Raw genomic sequence first — 7,463 nt, 5'->3', positions numbered from 1 at the left:
TCCTTCGTTTGGGGGTAAATTTTCGAATTCATTTATTTTAAGCTCCAACCCCCGGAATTCGTTGGAATAGTCGAGAAAACTCTTCTGGTGTTTTTATTTCAAATTCCAACAACATTTACCTCTCCTTCATCGACCTTGAAGTTCAGCCTCAGTTTCTCAGGGCAGCTGACATTAAAACGACGACGTATCGACCTGTGCTGAACTTTAAAATGCTCCTGTAATGTCCAATCGTCTCTTTTGATGTGCTGCGTCGATCTGTGTGTTTGTGTTATGTGTAATGTGTAATGTGTATTACTCGTTCTTCTCACCACCCCCCCCCCCTAAAAAAAAAATTTTCAGGGTGAAACTTCAAGGTCGATGAGGGAGGGGTAAATGTTGTCCGATTGGAAAAAAAAAAGTTCACCAGGAGAGTTTTCTCGACTATTCCAATGAATCCCAGGGGTTGGAGCTGAGAAAATCCGAACTTGAGGAATAAGGACCACCCTAATGGAACATGATTGCAACACATCGCCAAGAACAAAAATCCAGAATTGTTTTCAGCAATTATATATTTTTGGCTGCTGACTTCATTGTGTAGTTTGTAGAACAGATTGTCATCCCTCGAATTTGCTTAGATTCTGTTGTTTCTCATCGACAACCTTTAAAGCACAGAACGCTCTTCTGCTCTTCCTTCGCTCCAATTGGTTGTTCTGACCACGTCCTTGTTAAAGTGGACATCTCTCTGGCTATTATCAGAGAACCACCTCACCGCCGTCGAGTCTGGCATTTCACTCAAGCCGACTGGCAGGGTCTCCGAGCAGCCATCAAACTTACAGACTGGTCTCCTATCACTACTTTCTCAAACATCATCTCATCCTCGGAATTCTTTCAAAGAAACTTGCTCTCCCTCATGCACACATTTATCCCCTCTCGTCTTCAGTTGTCTTACCCTTCCTCCCGCCCTTGGTTCACTGAAGCTTGTGGCGAGGCAGTTGTCCTGAAACAACTTGCCTTTGCCTCATGGAAAGCAAACCCAACTGAGGGCAATCTCAGTTCTTTCCACAAAGCTCGGAACAAGTGTGTATCTACCATCAGGAGAGCCAGAAAACAACATCTTTCTCATCTCAAGTCTGAACTCTCAAACCTCTCTCCCTCCTCAAAATCCTGGTGGCGTTTAATCAAATCTGTTTCTGGTGTATGTTTCCCCTCCATCCCCTCCCTTACCTCAAATGGCCGCACTGCTGATTCCACACGTGATAAAGCTGAATGTCTAAACTCGGTGTTTGCAGCTAAATCTTGTGTCCTAAACCCATCTCTATCTCTACCCACTTTACCCAGTCGCACCCAACTGTCCCTGGACTCTGTATCCTTTTCTCCTGACAAGGTGGAGAGCTTGCTTTCAAACCTCGAGTCAGATTCTGCAACCGGTCCAGACGGCATCAGCCCACATGTCCTCAAAGCCTGCTCTTCTGCTCTTGCTCACCCTCTCTCTGTTCTATTCACCCTCTCATTTGCCCAAGGTCATCTGCCATCTGCTTGGAAATCTGCTAACATCACTGCCCTGCATAAAAAAGGTGCAAAAACAGATCCCTGTAACTACAGACCAATCAGCCTTCTCCCAATCATCAGCAAGGTGATGGAATCTATCATCGCTTCAGACATGAAATCCTTCCTCTTCTCCAATGGCTTGATTTCCAATCATCAATTTGGTTTCAGACAAGGTCACTCTACCCTGGATATGCTGCTTCTGCTCTCCCATCAATGGATGGAGGTCCTCAATGCCAGACAGGAAATCCGAGCCGTATCCCTGGACATATCACGTGCTTTTGACACAGTCTGGCACCCTGCCCTACTCACCAAACTCTCTTCCCATGGTATCCAAGGCCATCTCCACTCATGGCTCGCAGACTTCCTCTCCTGTCGCAGTCAACGTGTGGCCCAAAATGGAGTTCTTTCATCCCCTCTTCCTGTGCAGGCTGGAGTTCCTCAAGGTAGCGTTCTGGGCCCTGTTCTTTTTCTGGTTTTCATCAATGATTTCTCGGACTCTCTGGAAAATCCTCTATTTCTCTTTGCCGACGACTCCACCCTCTGCCGTACCATCTGTCATCCCTCAGACCGGCAAGCAGCAGCTTCTTCGCTCACTGCAGATCTGGATAAAATCACAAACTGGTCCAACACGTGGAACATGTCTTTCAATCCAGACAAATCTCACACTCTCACTATGTCTCTTCGAAAGGACCGTTTACAAAACCCCCATCCACTTTCTCAACAATCCTCTGGAAGAAGTCTTTTCTTTCAAGCTTCTAGGTCTCACTATCTGCCATGACCTTTCCTGGGAAAGTCACATTTCCAACCTCGCCTCAAAAGCCAGTCGCCGACTGGGAATCCTCCGTCGTGCTAAGTCCTTCCTCGGCCCTCTTGAGCTCCTGACCACTTACAAAGCTTTTGTCCGTAGCCTGATGGAGTACTGCTCTCCCCTTTGGGCTGGTGCTCCTGCCTCCCACCTTTCTCGGCTTCACGCTGTCGAAACCAGGGCATTTAAGATCATCGGCATCTCCCGCAATGAAGCTGAGTCTTTGGGCCTCTCACTCAATTACCGCAGGTTGGTTGGTGGTCTTTCTGTCTTCTACCGACTCCTCTCCAGCCTTGCCCCCCCCCTGCTCTCTCTGCGATTTGTCCCCACCACATTTCCACAGGGCGCTCAAGGTCCGCCAACAACCCCCTTCTGGTAAAACTACCAAAATCACGAATCACTGCTCATCTTCACTTTTTCATTCTTCTTTTTTCCCGCCTTTGGAATAAACTTCCTCACTCTATTCTTTCCCATTCTTCCCTCCAGGCTTTCAAAATAGCTGTTCACCACCACCTCTTATCTTCCCCCATCCAAATCCTCGATCTTTTCTACCCCCGATAATCCACCCAAGCCCACTTCCTTCAATTCCCCTGCTTTCCTTCCTGAAAGTCCCTGTAATGTCCATCTTCTCTTCGCCATGTTCCCCGTCCCATCCCCATCCCTCTCCCTTCCACAGTTCACCTAATGTGTCTGTTCCCCACTGTTTTGTCCCTTCCACTCCCACCCCTCTTGTCTCATGCCTCCTTGCTGCGAGTTGTGTGTTAGCTCTCATACGAGCCTCGACCAAGGTATACAAAAAAACAAACAAAAAAAAAACGCTCATGAAGGGTTTAATTTTTTTCTCCACAAAATGATAAATAATTTTGTTATTCAATGGATCCTTCAATCTAGTATAAAGTCACACTTTTTAAGATTGTTTTAAATAACATGGAGGATGAAAAATAAAAGTTTTAAGTCAATTTTGGTTTCTGCATTCAGCAGAAAAGTGCTTTTTATTGGGGTCTGTATTATCTGCTTGGATGGCACAGAATTTCTACCTTTGCTTGTCAAGCCGTGGCACTTTGCCATGAGTTTCCCATTACGCTTTAGATGAAAATACAATTTCCTTGCTTTCAGACACTTTGGCAGAGGAGAAAATGAATGGCAAGCCTGAGGAAACCGTGAGTTCCATCTGATACACACAGATGTTTTGACAGCACGTTACAAATGCTGTGGGGTGAGAATGCTGGTTTTGATTGAAAATGTAGAGATATTTTAGCATATACTGTTTGTTTTGGAGTTTTTTGCAAATGTATCAAGTCAGGGAAGTGTGTGCAGCACCCAGTAGCACAATGTTTTCTAAGTCTCCAATAATTATGCCAACAAGTGGGATGTACTGATGTACAGAAAATTGTGATTGAAGAAATCTGTGTGAGCGGAGGTTTAGTTGAGTTCATGGTTGACTTCATATCAGCTTTCAGCCCTACTTTGTACTTGTACTCTGGAAAGGCCAAAATGAGTTTCATGGCACCATTCTTACCCTTATAACTAACTCCAACCAAAAACTTTATCATTTACTTGTACAATATATTTTCATGTTCTAAAGCTCTCCTAAATGTATTTCATCAAGCACATAAGACTTACAAAAATGACACTTCACTTCTGAACAGATTGCCGGAGGAGTGTTCTAATATATACTGTCGGACCCCACTATTTGCGGGGTATACATTCCTGGAAAATGCCACGAGTGTCAAATCCACGAATATCGGGGCATTGTTTCAATGGGGAAAAGGGGGTTAGGTTCCCGGCAGTTCGTGATTCATAAGGGAAAATCAAAAGTCCCGTGAAAAAAATATGAATATGTCTAAAAAAAAAACCAAGAAAACATGGAAAAACATGAAAAAAACACTCCACAAAACCATGCAAACACCGTGAATATGCCCGTGAAAAACCACGAATACACCCGCTATAAAAGGTGAAAAAAAATGCAAACAAGATAAGTTGCGGTACATTCAAAGGACACCACCTCCATGCCAAATAAATAACTAACAATCCTCCGGCGCGCGACATCGCCGGGGCATCTTCGGCACCCGGTGATGCCGCCTTGCAGCAAATGGAGTCAGAAATGGGAGGGAGCGGTGGGTGCGCAATAATTTATGGATTAATTGCAGAATTAAAATAAAATAAATAGTAATCATAAAATAATTACTTTCTCAATCAATTGCCAAATAGCAATACCAAAACCACAGTTTCATCCGAATCTGTAACTTTTTGAAAATTAAGTAATTAATCGAAAAATGAACAATTAATCGATCATACTCTCTTTCCCATACACTTTTCCATTCACAATCTATTTGCGGTATGGTGTTTGTGGCTTCTGAATATTTCACACTTGCGTTTCCAATGTACGTTTGACTTGTGATTTGATTAAATGTTTGAATACCTGGCACTTGAGGACACCATTTGGTCTATCACGCGAAATGCCAGCACTCTCACCTCAAACAACATCGAACCAGGAGTGTGGGTAAGCTGTCAGAGGACAATGGCCTATTCTTTTTGAAAGACTTAGGAACCTTTCATATCCACAATCTAAATGCAAACGAGATAGATAGCTTTAAATCTTCTTCCAAAGGATTGTGCTTGTGACGTGTTGCATTCCTTTCCATGAATCGCATCAAAATGGCAGTTTTTAGTTTTATACCAATTTTGGGGGGGGGGGGGGATTAAACCCAGACTGAGCAGCTCGATGGTAAACTATACTTGCAGCCCAGTTTTTTTTGTTTTGTTTGTTTGTTTTACCGAATGTTATAACAGAGCCAATAAATGCTCGGTTCCCGATTCATGCAATATCATATCTGCATTGATTTTGTATGAAAGTAAAACACACGTAGTTTGCATTTTTGACTTCACCATATGTCCTCAATATTATATCCAGGAGCTACCTCTCGAGTCGAGAGCGACACGTCTGAGCCATTTTGTGAGTAAGTGGTAGGAGAGGCTGTTATTGTGGTCTTCAATCAATATGTTTGATGACGGGTCATATCGGGGGAAGCTTGGAAGGCCTTTGCAGAAACCTTCCAGCATTATTCCTCAGGACCCTGAGAACAAGAAATTGACTCGGGTAATTGTCGTCGCTGTTGTCTTCTCAGCACGAATCATTATCCCTTCACTTTTCAATATATATATATATATATATATATATATATATATATATATATATATATATATATATATATATATATATATATATATATATATATATATATATATATATATATATATACATATATATATATATTTTTTTTTTTTTATTATTTTTTTTTTTTAATGGGGGGAGATTGCAATCGGCTCCGTCTGTCCGTCACGCAATCTCATCCTAAGTCGTTGTGCATAAATTCACCAAACCTGTTCGTTATGATCATCGCATGGTAAGAAGGTGCAAAAGCGGTATCATTTTGGCACGTGCCCTGGGGCCCTGGGTAAAGGTCAAAAGGGCAAATACCAAAAATGCAATTACGGGCACCTATATGAACATTTTTTAAATGAAACTTTAGATGTGCAATCAACATTGGGGGATGCATGAAATATGTAATGATTTTTTGCATTTGACCCGTGGTTCATGCACCGGAGGGTGGGGACTTCACCGGGGTCAAAACAGAAGATTTTTTTTAACTCAAAATTTGATATTGGGCCATTCCTGTTGGAACTTTATGCCATCTTTCAACTTTGCTTTATGTGGGAAGCATGGGGATTTGTGATGTCGTGCTATCGACATCACTCTGGTTTTATATTGCAAATATCACGTCCCTCGTTTCCTCCTTTTTTGTCCCAACTCTTTCTGTCTTGGTCGGTAACTTGCCTCCTTTTTTCAATCCTCGAGGTTTGCTCTCCCCTTTATTCCTGTCCTCTCTCAATTCCACTCTCTCTCTCAACGTTTCTTCCACATACACAGGGTTATATAGACAAATGTAAAGGACACATTTTCTGGTAGTAATGCCATTGTCGGCTGCCTCTGAGCAAAGGGATTAAAAAAAAAACCCCTCTCAGTCTCTCAGTTCGTAAGCATATCCCTTCACAAAAGTATTTCCCTCCAACAAATGAATAGAAAACGAATTGTGAGCAACATCAGATGCAAGATCGATTGTGTTGATTGCGAGCAATATTAGATGCAAGACCACAGTCCAGAGCAACATGGTATATGTCTCATAACCAAAAACCATCACCTGGGGTCCCACGTGCCCCTGGTTGACGCTGTGGAATCTGAAGCCATCGATATCGGCATTAGCTGCTGTGAATCGGAAAAGGGCTGTTTCTTGCCAACTGCAGGAATAATTGTGGATTGATCAGCATTCTTTTGCATCCATTCAAGACTTGATCGACTGACTGTTCATTATCTTCCCTGACATAGCTGGCTCGATAGAACTTGGTCATCGGTCAACTGTTTCTCTGTTTCTGTCTTCTGGTCATAATTGGCTGTTTTATATTTTCATCCGAGGCTTGTTTTTCTTAAGTATGTCTAATATTTATTTCCTTCATTGATGAAAGAAAAAAAAAAAATCAGAAATAAATTAATTGATCTCAGCTCATGCTGGAGCTGGTTCTTAAATTCCTCCAGAGACATTTGGACACCTCAGTCTACTTTTAAATGAATTACAAGAACATTACAAGGACATGCCTGGTGTTTGCTTAATGGTTCGGGTGGTCGGCTTGGGATCCCAGGATCCTGAGTTCAAATCCCGTTCAGCAGTTGAATTAATACCAGGTGGGGTTGACTCTGCTCGTCATCCTTCTGAGGTTGGCAAAATGAGTGCCAGCTTGCTGGTATCCTGTGTCAGAGTAGTGACCCATCCAGGATTGTGCCAAATAGCCAAGGAGACTGCTTGGGCAGCACCAACGATCTGCATAGAGTATGGTCTTAATGGATGGATGGATGGCAAACAATGGTACATGGGCAGGCCCCCCTAACAAACGGATGCCAACGTGGTCAGACGGAATGAAAACCCGTCATTCTTGTTACAAAAACAGCTAAAATTGATGAAAAAGCGGCCGAAATTGAAACCAACACAGTAATTACGGTCGCAATAGCAAATATAACCGAAACCAACACGTTTATTTTTCACGCAAGAACGGTCGTGACGGACACAAGAACGGT

The 7,463-nt window shown here is 42.8% G+C and overlaps 1 pseudogene; it reads right to left on the bottom strand.

Moving 5' to 3' along the window:
* Positions 1 to 6,530: 6,530 nt before the first annotated feature.
* Positions 6,531 to 7,463, bottom strand: part of LOC147027568 (uncharacterized) — a 20,246-nt pseudogene continuing 19,313 nt past the window's right edge.

The sequence above is a fragment of the Eptatretus burgeri genome, chromosome 4 (genome assembly GCF_056783735.1).
Source record: "Eptatretus burgeri isolate ZD-2024b chromosome 4, Ebu_testis_v1, whole genome shotgun sequence".
Classification (NCBI taxonomy): domain Eukaryota; kingdom Metazoa; phylum Chordata; class Myxini; order Myxiniformes; family Myxinidae; genus Eptatretus; species Eptatretus burgeri.
Note: the sequence above shows the minus strand (reverse complement) of the source record. Positions and strands in the feature narration are given on the sequence as shown.